We start from the raw sequence: 18692 nt of genomic DNA on the forward strand, positions 1-18692 counted from the left end.
AACCCTAGTAATTTCTAAGGTAGGGGCATGTTTGGCACAACTTTGCAGGCTGAAGGGCCTGTATGGTGCTGTACGTTATTCTATGTAAACACTTCAGAAGCAGGGAAAATGACCCATAATGTGGAAATGAGCCATGAATAAGGAGGTTAACTACCAATGTCATTCTTCCTCAGCCCAGAGATTTGAGTGGTGAAGAACATCTCAGACAGAACTGCAGTCAACTTGACTTCTTCAGTCTGCAGAAAATTCAAGGGGAACCTCTTCACCCACAGAGTGGAGACTTTTGGAACCCATCATCACAGGGAGAGCGAGAGGGGAACAACAGGGGAGGACTGAAAAGGACTGTCATGGAACAGAATCACTGGCAGGGTCCAGCCGGCCTGAGTTGACTCTTTACTGTACACAGGGTGTGTTATAAATTCACTAAGTACCAGAGACAGAGTTTACAATAGAACTGATTTATTGTCTCAGATCCAGAATATTAAACTCCAGTCCCATTAAAGGTGAATGTGTAGCAGAAGTAACTCCTCCCATGCCCAGTGACCAGGGTTTCAGGTTTCAGGTTTATTATCACCGGCATTTTAAGTGAAATTTGTTGATTTAGCAGCAGCAGTTCAATGCAATACATATTTTGGCATAGATAATAATATAATACATAAATTAGAACATAGTAAATAAACAAGTAAATCAATTATGCATAATGAATACATTATTAAAATGTGTAAAAACACAAATGCTGCATATTAAAAAAGTGTCCAAAGCTTTCAAAGTCCATTCAGGAATCGGATGGCAGAAGGGAAGAAGCTGTTCCTGAATCACTGAGTGTGTGCCCTCAGGCTTCTGTATCTCCCACCTGATGGCAACAGTGAGAAAAGGGCATGCCCTGGGTGATGATGGTGCAGAACTGGGTGTGGTGACCAGCAGCAATAATTGCAGAGTTCAGCACCAACAGTCACTCTCGAAATTGCATTCAGCAACGGTGATGGACAAATATCCGGTATGCAGCTTATTGAAACTTCCTCCCCAGTGTGAACCCTGTAGTGTGTCACAAGTTTAGTTTACTGAGCAAATCCCTTCCAACATTCACAGCAGTGTATGGCCTTTCCCCAGTGAGAACTCAATGATGCACATTTGGTGGAGATGGCTGAGAGAATCTCTTCCCAATATCTGAGCAGGTGAACGTCCTCGACCCGGTGTGAACTCGCTGGTGTCTCTGTAGGCTGGATGACCGAGAGAATCTCTTCCCACAGACTGAGCAGGTGAACGGCCTCTCCCCAGTGTGAACTCGCTGGTGTCTCAGTAGGTGAAATGATGAAGTGAATCCCTTCCCACAGTCTAGTAGGTGAATGGCCTCTCCCCAGTGTGAACTGACTGGTGTCTCTGTAGGCTGGATGACTCAGTGAATCCCTTCCCACAGTCTGAGCAGGTGAACGGCTTCTCCCCAGTGTGAACTCGCTGATGACTCTGTACGTGGGATGACCGAGTGAATCCCTTCCCACAGTCTGAGCAGGTGAATGGCCTCTCTCCAGTGTGAACTCTCTGATGTACCTTCAGTTCATATGACCGAGTGAATCCCTTCCCACAGTCCGAGCAGGTGAACGGCCTCTCTCCAGTGTGAACTGACTGGTGTCTCTGTAGGCTGGATGACTCAGTGAATCCCTTCCCACATTCTGAGCAGGTGAACGGCTTCTCCCCAGTGTGAACTCGCTGGTGTCTCTGTAGGTGGGATGACTGAGTGAATCCCTCCCCACAGTCTGAGCATGTGAACGGCCTCTCCCCGGTGTGAACTCGCTGATGTACCTTCAGTTGAGATGACTGAGTGAATCCCTTCCCACAGTCTGAGCAGGTGAACAGCCTCTCTCCAGTGTGAACTCTCTGATGTACCTTCAGTTCATATGAGCAAGTGAATCCCTTCCCACAGTCTGAGCAGGTGAACGGCTTCTCCCCAGTGTGAACTCGCTGATGACTCTGTAGGTGGGATGACCGAGTGAATCTCTTCCCACAGTCTGAGCAGGTGAACGGCTTCTCCCCAGTGTGAACTCGCTGATGACTCTGTAGCTGGGATGATCGAGTGAATCCCTTCCCACAGTTTGAGCGGGTGAACGGCCTCTCTCCAGTGTGAACTCGCTGATGTACCTTCAGATTAGATGAGCAAAAGAATCCCTTCCCACATTCTAAGCAGGTGAACGGCCACTCCCCTGTGTGAACTGACTTGTGTACCAGTAGTTTGGATGACCGAGTGAATCCCTTCCCACAGTCTGAGCAGGTGAATGGCCTCTCTCCGGTGTGAACTCTCTGATGTACCTTCAGTTCAGATAACCAAGTGTATCCTTTCCCGCAGTCTGAGCAGGTGAACGGCCGCTCCTCGGTGTGAACTGACTGGTGAGCCATCAGGTCAGATGACCGAGTGAATCCTTCCCCACAAATTCAGCAGATGACCAGCCTCTGCCCAGTGTGAACTGACTGGTGTGTCCACAGGTGGGAAGACCGACTGAATCCCTTCTCACACACAGAACAGGTGAATGGCCTTGTCCCAGTGTGAACTTGCTGATATTCCGTCAGTTGAGATGAGGGACTGAATCCATTCCCAGTGTCTGAGCAGATGAATGGGATCTCTCCTGTGTGAAGTGACGGGTGTGCCAGTCGGTCAGATGAGCGAGTGAATCCCTCCCCACAGTCTGAGTAGGAAGGATGATCGAGTGAATCTCTTACTACAGTTCTTAAATATCTGGACAGAGACAGAAAAACTGGCGTGTTGTGTTCGAGATTCCTGTAGATAGATTCCTTGTCGTTTTTAACCTGTAAAAACATTTACAAAATCCATCAGTGGGTGAAGGACAACATTTCACACCAGATCACTTTAGTCACCAAGGTGTGATCTGACATCACACTGTCACAGTGAGGGTCAACGCAAGTTGGAGAAATCATCTTCTAACTTCTGTCCCTATCTAACTGTGATACTACATTCAGTGAAATATAGACCTGTATTCCCAGATCCCCTTTCTTCTGCAACACTCCTCAGTGCCCTACCAGTCACTGAGTACAGCCTATGTCCTATCAAAAAGCAACACCCCACACTTGCCTGCAGTAAATTCCATTTTTTGGTTTCACAACCCATTTTTGCAGCAGGTCGAGATTGCACTACAAGCCATGATAGTCTTCCTCGCTGTCCACTACACCACCAATCTTGGTGCCATCCACAAATTTGCTGATCCAGTGAACCACACTATCATCCAGATTACTGATATAAATGACAAACAACAACAGACCCAACACTGATCCCTGCGGCACACCACAAGTCACAGGGTTCCAGTCAGAGAGGCAACCATCTGCTACCACACTCTGGCATCTCTCAAAGCCAGTGTCTCATCCAATTTACTATCTCATCTTGAATGCTGAGTGACTGAACCTTCTTGACCAACCTTCCATATGAGACTCTGTCAAGTGCCTTGCTAAAGTCCATGTAGACAACATCCACTGCCTTGCCTTCATCCACTTTCCTGATAACTTCCTTGAGAGACTCTATAAGATTGGTTAGACATGACCTACCGTGTGCAACGCCATGCTGTCTATCCTTAATCAGTCCACATCTATCCAAATACTTATATATCTGGTTCCTGCACATACATTCCAATAACTTTCCCAGTACTGATGTCAAGCGCACCAACATACAATTTCTTAGTTTACTTTCAGAGCCTGCCTTGAACAGCGGAACAACATTGGCTGTCCTCCAATCCTCCAGTCCCTCACCTGTCACTAAGGATGATTTATATATCTGTGCTTGGGCCCCGACAATTTCTTCACTTGTCTTCCACAGGGTCCCAGGGAACAACTTGTCAGGCCCTGGGGATTTATCCATGGTAATTTGCCTTAAGACAGGAAACACCTCCACCTCTGTAATCTGTACAGGGTCCATGAAGTTGATGCTGCTTTGCCTCACTTCTATAGACTGTGTTCATCTCCGGTGCAAATACGGATGCAAACAAAATCTCCCCCATCTATATTGTCTCCTCATATGGATTACCATTCTGATCTTCCAGAGGATTATTTTTTTCCCTTGCAACGTTTTTGCTCTTAACAGGTCTGCAGAATCCCTGAAGAGTCTCCTAAACCTTGTCTGCTGGGGCAACCTCATGCCTTCTTTTATTTCTTTCATAAGTGTTCACTTGAATTTCCTGTACTTCATAGGAAGGAAGGAAGGAACGTCGACTCAGACCATGACAGGCCTGCGTCAGGCATTTTCATGCCTTACAAGACGCAGGTTGGAAGTCTGTGTGGGGCGCCACTCCTCGCACAGACACTAGAGCAATGTGTGGTTAAGTGCCTTGCTCAAAGACACAAACACGCTGCCACAGCTGAGGCTCGAACTTCATAAGTATCCCATTTGTTCCTATTTTCCTGTACCTGGTATGCAACTCCTTTTTATTGATCGGGGAGATGAAAGCCAAAGGGGTGATAGAGCTGCATGTCGAGAGGTGGGGGTAGGGGGGGGATGTTTAAACTAAAGTTGCAGGGTGAATGGGAGCCTGAATAACAGAACAGATAGTGGAGGGGTTGTGGGGACAGATGTTGTTCTGTCCTCAGACAAAGTCAGGAATGAAAAAGTTGAGCATGGTGCAGTGAATATGCTCAATCCTGTATATTTCAATACAGGGAGCAGCGTAGGAAAGGCAGATGTGTTCAGGGCATGGAACAAACCCTGGAATTATGACACTAGGATCTGGCAACTGTGGACTGGGACAGGCTGCTTTATGACAAAGGTGTGCTTGGTAAATGGGAGGCCTTCAAGGTGAAGTTTTGAAAGTACAAAGCGGGTATGTGCTTGTCAGAATAAAAGGTAAAGATAGAAACTGTAGGGAACCTTGGATTTCAAGAGATATTGAGACCCTGGTGAAGCACAAAATGGAGTTGCATAACAGGGAGAGGCAGGTAGGTTCTTATGGAGTATAAGAAAAGCAAGAGAACACATAAGAAATAAATCAGGATGTCTAAAAGAAGGCATGAGATTGCCCTCACAGAAAAAATATAGGATAATCCTAACAGATTCCAGAGATAGATTAAGAGCAAAAGTATTGCAAGGGACAATGTTAGTCCTCCGAAAGACCAGAATGGCAATCCGTGTTTGGAACCAAAGCAGACGGGGAAGATCATCTCTATTTACTCAGGAGATGGACACAGAGTCTATGGAAGTGTGGGAAAGTGGCATTAACATCGTGGACCCTGTACAGATTAAAGAAGAGGGGATGTTTGCTATCCTGAGGCAGATTAGGGTGGATAAATCTCCAGGGCATGACAAGGCGCTCCCTTGGACCCCACGGGAGGTAAGTACAGAAATTGTCGAGGCCCCTAGCAGAGATAATTAAATCATCCTTGGTGACAGGGGGAGGTACCAGAGGACTGGAGAACAGCCAATGTTGTTTCGCTGTTTAACATAGAACATAGAAATCTACAACATATTACAGAGCCTTCAGGCCACAAAGTTGGGCCGACCACGTAACCTACTCTAGAAACTGCCTAGAATTTCCATAACGCAAAGCCCTCTGTTTTCATGAGCTCCATGTACCTATCGAAGAGTCTCTTAAAAGATCCTATTGTATCCGTCTCTACCACCATTGCTGGCAGTGCATTCCACTTACCCACCATTCTCTGTGGGAAAAACTTACCCGTGACATCCCCTCGGTACACATTTCGAAGCACCTTAAAACTGTGCCCCCTCGTGTTAGCCATTTCAGCCCTGGGAAAAAAGTCTCTGGCTATCCACATGATCAATGCCCCTCATCATCTTATACACCTAAAAACAGCTCTGAACATAAACAAGGAAATTATACATTGCTTTGAGTGTTTTTTCAAAGTATACAGAATTACGAGGGTAAATGCAAGTAGGTTTTTTCCACTGAGGTTGGGTGGGACTATAACCAGAGGTCATGGGTAAGTGGTGAAGGTGAAAATTTAAGGGGAATATGTGGGAAAACTCTTCACTGAAATGGTTGTGACAGTGTGGAATGAGATGCCAGCACAAGTGGTTCATGCCAGCTGAATTTCACCATTTAAGTGAAGCTGGGATAGGTACCTTGATGGTAAGGGTATGGAGGGTGATGGTCCCGGTGCAGGTGGTTGCATTAGACAGCTTAAATGTTATCATCATTGTCTAGAGGGGACAAACGGCCTGTTTCTGCACAGAATTTCTCCATGTTTCTATGACAGAGAAGCTGGCCAAACTTGACTGGAAGGGGAAACTGGTAGGAATAACGACAGAGCAGCAATTGCTGGAGTTTCTGGGAGCAACTCGGGAGCTGAGTGATAGATACATCCCAAATAAGTAGAAGCATTGTAAAGGCAGGAGGACACAACCGTGGCTGAAATGAGAAGACAAAGCCAACATCAACATAAAAGCCAAAGAGAGGGCAAATAATACAACAAAAGCTATTGGAAAGTTTTTAAAACCAACAGAAGACAACTAAAAAAAAAAATCAGATATGCTCAGGACATTGATTTATGATTTGCCGTCATTAACGAGTCTTGGTAGCACCCAACAGTCCGAGGCATTTAGAGGAACAAGATCTCCGGGGCCTCAATATCTCTTGAAAACCAAGGATCCCTGCACCAGTTACCTTTCAACTTTTATTTTGTCATGCTCATATAAACTCTACACTTTCACTATTCCACTTCTGAAGGCCTCCCACTTACCAAGTACACCTTTGATAGAAAACAGCCTTTCCCAAAACACACTTGTCAGATCCTTTCTGATGCCATCAAAATTGACCTATCCCCAATTTAGAATCTCAATCCATGATCCAGACCTCTCTTTTTCCATATTTACTTGGAATCTCATGGCATTATGACCACCAGATACAAAGTGTTCCCATACACTAATTTTTGTCACTAGCCCTGGATCATTTCCTAATAGCTTTTTACACACTTCTACATTGGGAATTCTACATGTTGATAAGGACACATTTGACAAACTCTACCCCAGGTAGTCTTTTTCCAGTATGAACGACCCAGTCAATATTTGTAAAGTTAAAATCACTTACTATATGAACATATGTTTCTTGGCATAGTCTGCAATCTCTCTACAAATTTGTTCCTCTAAATCCCTCAGACTGTTGGATGCAACCAAGTCCCAGTAATGGCTACAATATCATTATTCTATGTCCTAAGCTCATCTGGATTTCCTACGATGCTTCTTGCATTGTGATATACACAGCTCTGCACATTCATCATACCATGCTCAACCTTTTGATTGCTGACTTTGTCTGAACAACATCTGTCTGGGTGTCAAGAAAGCAACCTCTCCCTCAATGTCACACAAAAAAAAGGAACTGGTTGTGGACTACAGAAGGAATGGAGACATCAATGAATCCAGAGTTGAGAGAGGAAACAGCTTTAAGTTCCTCGGCATGAACATCACCGAGGATCTCATCTGGTCTGTGCACACCGGCTGTGTGGTATGTGGCTGTGTACCTCTTCCACCTCAGAAGCTTGAAGAAGTTTGGGATGGGGTCCCAAATCCTAAGAATTTTCTACAGGGACACAATTGAGAGCATCCTGACCGGCTGCATCACTGCCTGGTATGGGATCTGTACTTCCCTCAATCGCAGGGCTCTGCAGAGAGTGGTGCAGACAGCCCAGAGCATCTGTAGATGCGAACTTTCCACTATTTAGGACATTTACAAAGACAGGTGCGTATAAAGGCCCGAAGGATCATTGGGGATCCGACTTACCCCAACCACAAACTGTTCCAGCTGCTACCCTCCAGAAAATGGTACTGCAGCATAAAAGCCAGGCCCAACAGGCTCCTGGACAGCTACTTCCACCAGGCCATCAGACTGATTAATTCCTACTGATGCAATTGTATTTCTATGTTATAATGACTGTACTATTTATTATAAATTACTAAAAATTACACATTGCACATTTAGATGGAGAAGTAATGTAAAGATTTCTACTCTTCATGTATATTAAGGATATAAGTCATTTCAATTCACCCTTTCCACCCATCTGTTCTGCCATTCTGGCTCCAATCCCACCTGCAACTTTAATTTAACCACCAACCCCTGCCACACACTAGCACTAGCTAGCAAGCCTCACCACTAGGATATTAGGCCTCTGCTAGTTTTAATTCCCTAACTAACAAAGCCCCTATCAGCCCTTTGAAATTCCTCTGCTAGGTAATCCCCCCTAACAGTTCCGAAAGTGGTCCACCTGTTGTTGTGTGGGATAGCAACAAGAGTACTCTGCGATGGCTATTTAACCTCATTCCCCTTACTGACTCTCATCCAGTTTCCTGTGTCCTGCACCTTGGGTGTAACTCACCTCTCCTCATGTCATATCCATCACGCCCTCTAACTCCCAAATGATCTGGAATTCATCCATTTCCAGCTCAAACTCCCTAACGTGCAGGGTTACAAACTGCAGCTGGATGCACACCTAGCAGGTGAGGGTGTCAAGGACACTTGAAGTCTCCCCACCTTCCCACCAATGTCCCATCTAATTTGTAATGAGCCGTGTGCCAAAAAATCTTGTGCTGTGCAATTTTTACCCAGTGACAACAATATGTGCACACTGAACTTTAAATAGAGGTACTCATTTTAACAGCTAGTAAATCACTGTCAATAAGAACTTTGATATCCTCTGGATTTGATCAAGTTCATCTGCATTCTCACACAACCTACGTAGCAGGCCTGTAGAGGGTTAGGAAGAATTTTCTCACTCCAGCTTTTGCACACCATCCATATCTGATTTGCTTGCTAAATGACACTTTTAAAAGTCAGATTTCCAAATATCAGTCCACTTCCTCCCATTTGCAAATTTTCCAGCAACTTTTACATCGCCACAATACACACAGTTTCTGTTTTGTACATAAATATTTCCCCTGAACCCTTCCCCCAGGTGTCTGACGGTGCTGAGCTTATTGATGGCAATGCCAATGAATATCAAGGGAAAGGCAGTACTCTGTCCGGCACATTTGTGATGTGAAAGCTACTTGTTGCCCAGGACAAAAGTGTTTGATATAATTATGTACCCAGAGAGAGTGGGTCAAAACGTGTTCTCACGAGTAGAAAAGTCCAGAACAAGAGCAGGTAGAAGAAGCAACACACACAAAAAGCTGGAGGAACTCAGCAGGCCAGGCAGCATCTAAGGAAGAGTACTAATGCAGAATTCCTCCAGCAATTCGTGTGTGTTGCTTGGATTTCCAGCATCTGCAGATTTTCTCTCGTTTGTGATAGCAGGTAGAACAAAGGTGATTTAAAAGATTTGTTCCCTTTCTCCGAGTTCCCAATCCTTGCATTTAGACAGCTGGAGCTCAGCTCTGTCTGAGAGATCCATCGGTTCCCATTCCCTCATCAGCCGGAAGCTCCCCGGGGTCCGTGTACGGGTCGTGGGGCTGAGAGAGAGAGGGAAGAGATCAGGACTGTCCCGGGATTGCGGGTCACGGTGTCCGGAACTCACAGTAATTGTCCCGAATTCGATGTTGAAAACCCCACCAGCAAACTGTCTCTTACCTGGGGTCGATGTTCCGAGGCCTTTACTGTACTGCGCGCATGCGCGACATTCGAGCACAAACATCAACCTTGACACCTGCGCATTTCATCGGTGCTTCGGCGACGGCGATAATTGTGACGCAGAGCTTTCTGGGTAATCACGGTGCCATTAAAAGTTTCAGCAAAATAAACACAATCAGATAAATACCACAATAATAATTATAAAACACACAATACGGATGATTAATACATTGATCGTATATCCATGAAATGACGCTAGGCAGAGGAGTGTCTGGACATGCGGTGACTGAGAGGAAATGTTAAATTGGTGGTGATGGGGGTAGTGAAGGGTGAGTTAGAGGGTGGAGACGTTGCTCAGTCTTATTGCTTGGGGAACCTAAATATTTTTTCAGTTTGCTGGTCCTGGTGCAGATGCTATGTAGCCTCTTCCCTGATGGGAGTGGAACAAACAGTTAATGAACAGGGAGCCTTCATGGTATTACTGGCCATTTTATGGCACCAGTCTGTATATATGTCCTTGATGGGGGTCTGCTGGTGCCGGTGATGTGTTGGGCAGTTTGACTATCCGACGTACAGCCTTCCTGTTCACCACAATGTCGTTCCCGTACCTTGTAGTGATGCAACATGTTACGATGCTCTCTGCTGTACTTCTGCTGTAAGACCTGAGTATACGTGTACGATACATAGTCCATCCGTTTTCATCCTCCTGGGAAAGTCGGAATGCTGGTGAGATTTCCTGATTGTGTGGAATGTGTTCTGGGACCATGAAAGGTTGTGAGAGATGTGCATGGCTCAGGAGTTTGAAACTGCTTCCAGTTTCCACAGCTATGCTGCTGATGTAAAGATGTATGTGAGTGGTACAAGTTCTCCTGAAGTCGATAACCAATTCCTTCGTCTCATTGACATTGAGGAAGAGGGCTCAATTTGCCTGGAACCAGCACCTTAGCCCTTCAGTCTGTATGTCATCTCATTGATATTAGTGATGGACCTCACCATGGTCATGTTTTCGGCGAACTTGACAATGTGATTACCCGGGTGTTTGACTGTGCAGTCCTGTGTGAGCAGAGTGTACAGCAATGGTTTCAGCGCACAACCTGTGTTGAGGATGATGGGGAGTGAGGAGCGGTTGTACATAATGTCTTTTTGAAGCCCGTTTGTTCGGAAGTCGCACACCCTGTTGTGAGGCGGTGTATTTAGATGGAGGAGTTGGAATTTGTCATAGAGTGATTCTGTCAGTAAACAGATTGGTGAGTGGCCAATGCGGCATGATTAGAGTTTTTGATCTGTGCCATTATCAGCCGTCTCACGCTCTTTGTGATGATTGGCGGCTCTTCCACCGGGCGGTAGTTGTTTGTTTCTGAAGGTGTAGAGTTCTTTGGTACAGGGATGATGCTGGCTGATTTGAGACCTGGATGAGTGAAGTGCTGACGGTGGCCGTGAAGTCATCAGTGAGCTGGTGTGCACACTGCCGGAGTACTTGGCCAGGGATGTTTTATGGTCAGGCAGCCTCACGGAGGTTGGATCTTTGCAGAGTCCTCTCATCCGCTGTTATTACAAAGTGTGGGAGACGGTAGATTTCGTGACTTGCTTGTGTTGCGTGACTCAAAGCATTGTGTAGAGCGCCAGGGAGGGGGACGTCACTGGTACAGTCAAAGCTATTTTTCCTCACGTGGTCTGTAATGCCGTTGATGCCTAGCCAAATATGCAAAGGATTGTTCCCCAGGTTTGGGGACTCCGAAGCCAAAGGGCACAGACACAAAGGAGCAGAGAGATCAGAGACACCTGCGAGGTAATCTCAATACACAGAGCGAGTGGGTACCTGGAATGAGCTGTTCAGTGTTTTGCATCGTTGGTTATCTACCTCGGGTTTAGTATTCTCACCGTGTTTGGATACTCCCAACACTCTGTGAGCAACTGGAAATTAAACAGATACTCAAGTTGTTGGAGACCTGAAATCAAATCAGAAAATGTTTGAAGCAATTCCGACACAGAATGTTGGAGCTGAAGCATTAACTTTGTTTCTCTCTCCGCAGATATTCTGTGTTTGCCTCTTTCTGGAACATTACGTTGGAATAGAAACATAGAAAATAGGTGCAGGAGTAGGCCATTCGGCCCTTCGAGCCTGCACCGCCATTTATTATGATCATGGCTGATCATCCAACTCAGAACCCAGCCCCAGCCTTCCCTCCATACCCCCTGACCCCCGTAGCCACAAGGGCTACGATTTAAATGATTTAAGTCTCCTGGGAAATGGACTTGCGTAGGACACACAATTTAAATTCGTTCTCTTACAGCACAGAAAGAGGACTTTTAGCCCATCCAGCCTGTGCCATTCTCTGTCTGGACCCACTCACGTGCACCCAAACTCTAGCCCTCAGTACCTTCTTCATCCACGTACACATACAAACTTCTCCTAAATGCTGCAGTTGAAGCTGCACCTGCATTCGCGTCGCCCTCTGAGTGAAATTCCTCCTCAGGTTACCCTTAAATATTTCACTGTTTGCCTAAATCCATGATCTCACCCAACCTGAGGGGCAAAACCCTACCTGCATTCACCCTATTGATACTATCAAGGTTTTGTGAGCCTCCAGCAAGGGTTTGCATCCTGGGTCCACGGATTCCACGGTTAATAGTAGGGGTATATGGCATAAAATAGTTTGGGAACTTCTGCTAGCATTACCCCTCATTCTCCTGTGCTTCAGGGAATCAGTTTATAACTCTTTCAATCTATCCTTGTAACTCCGTTCCTTAAATACCAGCAACATCTGTGTCTGCCAGGGCTCCTGCAGTCTCTTCATTAGCCTGCCAAGAACTGTCTGGTTTAAGCTGGTCCATCTCTGACACGCCCGTGCCCTTTCCTGATCTCTCTCTGTCTCCATCTCTAGAGAGGGGATGTCAACCAACTTCTTTCATAAACCTACTGATTTCTATGATAATCTCGACCGTACCTCGTCCCAACCTATCTCCTGTAAAATGTTCTTCCCCTTTCCCAGTTTGTTTGCTTCTGCTACTTCTGTTCCCAGGATGTGGCTGTCCCCCCTCCGCTGTTCCCAGGATGTAGCTGTCCCCCCTCCGCTGTTCCCAGGATGTGGCTGTCCCCCGGATGTCGCTGTCCCCCCCCTCCGCTGTTCCCAGGATGTAGCTGTCCTCCCTCCGCTGTTCCCAGGATGTAGCTGTCCCCCCTCCGCTGTTCCCAGGATGTAGCTGTCCCCCCTCCGCTGTTCCCAGGATGTGGCTGTCCCCCGGATGTGGCTGCCCCCCTCCGCTGTTCCCAGGATGTAGCTGTCCTCCCTCCGCTGTTCCCAGGATGTGGCTGTCCCCCCTCCGCTGTTCCCAGGATGTAGCTGTCCTCCCTCTGCTGTCCTCAGGATGTAGCTGTCCTCCCTCCGCTGTCCCCAGGATGTAGCTGTCCTCCCTCCGCTCTTCCCAAGATGTGGCTGTCCCCCCCCTCCACTATTGATGCTGTCCTCACTCACATTTACCATACGTCTGTGTTCACTCCATCTTCCACCACCATAATATTGATAGAGTTCATCTTGTCCATACCAACCACCCCTTCAAACTCTGCAACTTCCACCATCACCAAAGAGATCTTACGACTAAACATGGATTTACCTTCTTCGCTCCCACCTCGCCCTCTTCTTTCAACAGGGATTATTCCTTTCACAATTCCCTTGTTCATTCACCCCCCCCCCCTCACTAATCTCCCTTCAGCCACTTATCTCTGCAAGCGGCCTAGGTGCAACACCTACCCGTACACCTCCTCCCTCACCTCCATTCAGACACAAAACAGTCCTTCCAGGTGAGGAAACACTTCACCTGCTAGTCCGCTGGGGTCATCTATTATGTCCTGTGCTCCCGATGCAGTCCCAATGACATTGGCGAGAACCAGCATAAATTAGTAGACCGTTATATCGAGCATCTCTGTATCGTCTGCCACAAGGGGGACTTTGCAGTAGCCAAATATTTTAATTCTGATTTCCATTGCGACGACTCGATCGATGGCCTCCTCTTGTGCCAAGATGAGACCGCCCTCAGGGTGAATGAGCTACACCTTATATTCCATCTGGGTAAGCTCCAACTTGATTGTATGAGTATTGAATTCTTCTTCCAGTTAACAAATAACATCCCCCCGCCCCCCGCAATTCTCTAATCCCCACTCTGAAATTTAATTTCTCCTCACCAGCCTATTACTTCACTTGGGTCCTTTCCGTCCCTTTCTCCTATTGACTAGTCTCTGATTCTTTCTTCTCCTGCCTTTGAACTGTCCTATACTTAACTTCACCTATAACCTCCAAGTTCGCCTCTTTCTCCTCCCCGACCTTTTTATTCTGATATCTTGCCCCTCCTGCTCAGCAATGAAGAAGGCTCTTTGCACAGAATGTCGACTGCTTACTCTTTTCTGCCTGATGTGCTGAGTTCCATTAGTGTTTTGTGTGTATTGCTTTGGATTTCCAGCATTTGCAGGCTTTCTCGTGTTAAAGTATGGTAATTACCATAACAATTATTTGTGTTTTGTTGAGATTATACCGGGAATATTGTGTAAAATCCCGCTCCCCACACTAACACGGGTTATACAGACCAAAGAACAAACTGCCAGAGGAACTCAGTGGGTCGGGCAGCATCTGTGGAGGGAAATGGACCGTCAACATTTCGGGCCGAGACCCTCCCTCTGGACTGAGAGTGGACGGGAAATAGTCAGAGAAAAGAGGTGAGGGGTGGGGATGGGGCAAGAGCTGGGGAGTGAGAGGTGGATCCAGGTGAGGGGGAGGTGGGAAGGTGGAAATAGTGACAGGGGTGGGAGATGAGTGGCTGGGGCAACACGGGGGGCTGCAGAAGGTGGAAGTTAATGCCATAGAGAATGAACAATTAGGTTAGAGAGTATTTGTTTTGGAGATTCAGCAGGCGGATTCCTGGAGGACGATGAAGATCATTGATCGTCTTCACATAAAACAGAGATCGGCAGAAGTGTGGAGACCAAAGGTAATGAAGATCAGCAGGGAGCATGTGTCTGAGATGGGAGAGCAGCCGTCATGTTGATGGTTTGAAGGGCTGAATGGCATCCTGCTGTTTCTCACTTGATATTTCAGTGTTGCTGTCCCGTGAGCCCGGAGGAATGTGAATAGAAATCAGTGTTTATAAACACAGAGGTGATTTGAATGAAAACAACATATTTCCTATTTTGGTCTGAATTGCGTGTCAGACCGGGATGGGAATTGAGCAGACTTGGGGATGGGGTGGACGGAGCAATGTGGACGGGGAAGTTACGCAGGGAATATTAAAAATGTAATTGGTGTAAATATGAAATAATTGAAAAATGCGGAAGACGGGTCGGCCAGCGTGTGAGAGGTGAGATGCAGGATCACCGGTTCAGGTGGGAGACCCTCCACAAGTCACGTGATCCCGTTTCTCACTCTCATTTCAACACAGATCTGCAGCATCTGCGGGTTTTTGCTTACGAACCCTGCCCCCGCTCTGATGACGAGGCTGTCACTTTGTAAATACTCACATTCCACGGATGGGCGGTAGTTTTCTTTCCGTTCTGTGTTGAAGCGGATCGTCGGCGGGGTGCCTGGGGGGGACGGATGACTTCTCTGCCAGGCAAATGGATCAAGTTCCCATCGGTGAGTATTGAGGCCGGTGCCTAGGGGTGAATGAGACGGACAATTTCCCATCGGTAGTGTATGTAAACTTCTGACCCACTGGGAAAGTGATGAAAGAAATAAAAGCTGAAATAAATAATTCTGTCTACTATTATTCTGACATTTCATATTGTTAAAATAAAGTAGTGATCCTAATTGACCTGAGACAGTGAATGTTTTCTAGGATTTGTGAAAAACTGAGTTGAAATGTATTTGGCTAAGGTGTGTGTAAACTTCTGACTTCAACTGTAGATGCAGCCGTCTGAAATAAGACATTTTGAAAACCGATCCGCACTGGCTGTAAGGTTTTTGCTTTGACATACTTAACCCTCTCTGCAGACACTGCTTTTCACCTTGCCATAATATATGGAAAATCTCAACCGTGTAAACAGGAAACTGTAGGAACACAAACATCATCACCGCCGAAAGAGTTTTAAAACTGAGTGGATAAGTCATTGATCACTGAGACAAAGCACAGAAATGGGTTGCTTAGAAATAAAGATACAAAATAAATATCAGCAGCAAAGCCATTCTCATCTCAATTCCCCGAGAATAGTCTGACATTGTTGACGTTATCAACTCGGTCCGCTCACTGCCCCACACGATCCCTCTCGGGGATATTTCCTAACCATGGCAATACACAAACTGCTGCAAGAATTCAGTTGGTCAGTGAGCATCCATGCATGGAAGCGAACAGTCGATGTTTGAGTCCGATAGTTTTCATGGTGACTGGAAATGAAGCGAGGCGGGAGGACAGATGATTGATTGATTTGTCAGGTGAGGGTTTTTCTGTGAAATTCAGAGCTCAGCGTCTGTGCGCATGTGCCCAGCACATTTCTTGGCACAGGGAGCGGCTTTTCAACTGAAATCATGTTTAATCCGTTCCTCAAAACACTCACATTCAGATGTGAACAAAGTCGCTTTAATATTGTAATTAATGGATTCTGCAGTGTTTCAAATTTTGAAAAAAAAAACCGAGGGTCTAATTTAGATTATGAAGACACGTAGTCCCCTTTTATTGTCATTTAATAATGCATGCATTAAGAAATAATACATTATTTCCTCCGGTGTGATATCACAAAACACAGGACAAACCACGACTGAAAAAACTGAGAAAACCACATAATTATGCATGTAGTTACAACAGTGCACAATGCCATAACTTAGTGAAGACAGTCTGTGAGTACAGTAAAGTTCAAAGTTTATTAAATGTCCCACATCTCACGCAGTCGGGAGAGGGAAGAAAAACTCTCCCTGCCATCCCGACCACAATCCGACTTTGAGTTATCCGAAAACTTCGAGCTCTGGTCAGCTCTCCGACACAGAGTACTGAGCGCCATCTCTGTCCGAGCGATTCGACCTCTTTTTCGGTCGCCAAAAGCAGGCAAGGCCGGGGATTTTGAGGCCTACCCTCCGACCACACAGTAACGACAGCAGCGGACGGGCGTTTCAGAAATTTCTCCAGATGTTCCTCTACGATTTCATGTCCATTCTCCATCAAATCAGAATTGTCCACGGCCCCTATTTAACAGATACGATATCATTTTTCACCGGAGAACTGCGCACGCGCGGCGCGCTGCTATCTTCTCCTCCTTCCAGCTAATTTATATCAAATTCCGATCATCTGCAGCTGCTTTAAAATATTTTTCACAGTTCCTTTCAGATAAATCAGACCATTGTATCTGAACAACAACATTCCTTAATGTAAAAAAAATCATTATCTAGCGCAAGGAACTGGCAGGTTTCCCAGTTGCAATTGCCATTTACCTATTAAATGCTCCTGATGAAAGGGTGAGAGGGCGTGTGAGGGTAAGCGGGAAATTAGGTGTAAGGTTTATGGTGAGGGAAAGTGAGGGTGAATATGGGGGATGGGGAAAATAAGTGTGAGAGTGACTGTGAGGATGAGTAACTGCGAGCGTGAGTTTGAGGGTGAGGTTTAGAGTTAGTGCAGAGTGAGGGAGAGGGCCAGGAGGAGTGTAAGGGAAAGGTGAGGGGGAGAATGTGGAAGAGTGAGGGTGAGGATGCGCGTGAGAGACATGGGTGGGTGAGGGGGAAGGTGAGTGTGTAAGAAGTTGATCGTGCAATTGACAGCAAAGTTTGCGGTGAGAGAAAGTGTGAGGTGAAAGAGGGAAGTGAGAGTGACTGTGGGGAGTGACGGGTGGCTGAGGGGTAATTCGTGTCTGAGGGTAAGGAACGAGTTACGCGAGTCTGAGGGTAGGGAACAAGTTGGGGTGAGGGGCAGGTTGAGAATGTGGCGTCGTGATAGAGAAGGGAAAATTTAATTGGAGAGTCATTGTATGAGGGAGAAGGATGCAGAGGGCATGTGGTAGAGGAGGAAGAGTGGAAGGTTGGGAGAGAGGGAGAGGTAGAGAGCGGGTTGCAGGAGGAGTGGGGTTGGAAGACGGGAAGTGGTTGAGATGGAGTGTGAAGCAGAGACAGCGAGGCGGTGAGTGGAGAGACAGAGGGCGATGGAGAACAGATAGCGTGAGGGATAGCGGAGCGTGTGAGACATAGACAAGCCCAAAAGTAACTGAGAGAGAATAGAAGATGAAGGTTGAGTGGGCAGTAGGAGCGAGCGCGAGAGGTGAGAGGGCGTGAGTAGGAGAGAATGGAGACAGAGGGTGTGGGGAGAGGGAAGGAGAGGGAAATAGGGCGAGACAGGGGAGGGGCAGAGTTGGGGAGAGGGGGAGAGATTGGAAGTTGGGGTAAATGGGGACCGGGAGATAGGGAGGGATTGGCGAAAGCGATCGGGAAGGAGTAGTGGAAGAAGATAGAGGGAAATGGAGAGAGAGAGAGAAGGGGTGAGTGAGAGAGAAGAGAGGTGAAAGGGAAGGAGCAAAGCAAGGAAGGAATACGAATGTAGGTGCTGCGAGGGATTTAGGTTGAGAGACGGGGAGAAGAAATATAGAAAGTAGAGGAGAGCTGTGAGAGAGAGGGATGAGAAAGGAGGGGTGTGCTCGAGGGGGCGAGTTTGAATGGGTGTGTGCGAGGGGCAGCTATGAAAGAGAGGTGAATGTTTTGGGAATCGGGGAGAGAGGGATGAGAGAGATGGATAATGAGGATGATGGGTAACACGAATTTTAGAAGAACGTGAGGGGCGCTGACAGATTTGGACGACGAGGCCCTAGAGGTGAGGAAGGGGCATGAGGCAGGAGAGAAGGAGTGGGAGAAGGACGCAGGGGTGAGAACATGGGAGGTGTAAGTGAGAAAGGGGTGGAGGAGGAGTGGAAATGGCGTTGGAGGGGGTTAAGTGAGAAGAGGGAGGTGTGGAGGAGAGACGGGTGGCAGAGAGAGGCAACAAAGAGGGAGGGATGGATGAACGTGATGTGGAGGGTGAGGTGATAGAATAGGGCGGGCATAGGGAGGTTTAGTCAGAATTTGATAGATCAACACTACTTATTCAGTTCATAAGGATGTTAATCCTTGCTGTTCACGTCGCCGAACAAATGCACGCTGAGATTGTTTCCCTGTCTCCGTATCGCACACTGGGAGCTTTATCACGCTCAGTTCCCGTACTCCATATCCTACATCGATAGTCTACCTC

General features: G+C 46.8%; 1 pseudogene; it reads right to left on the reverse strand.

Annotated features, from left to right (window-relative positions):
• Window positions 1-396: 396 nt before the first annotated feature.
• Window positions 397-18692, reverse strand: part of LOC140206983 (uncharacterized) — a 291411-nt pseudogene continuing 273115 nt past the window's right edge.

The sequence above is a fragment of the Mobula birostris genome, chromosome 13, assembly GCF_030028105.1.
Source record: "Mobula birostris isolate sMobBir1 chromosome 13, sMobBir1.hap1, whole genome shotgun sequence".
NCBI classification, from domain to species: Eukaryota; Metazoa; Chordata; class Chondrichthyes; order Myliobatiformes; family Myliobatidae; genus Mobula; species Mobula birostris.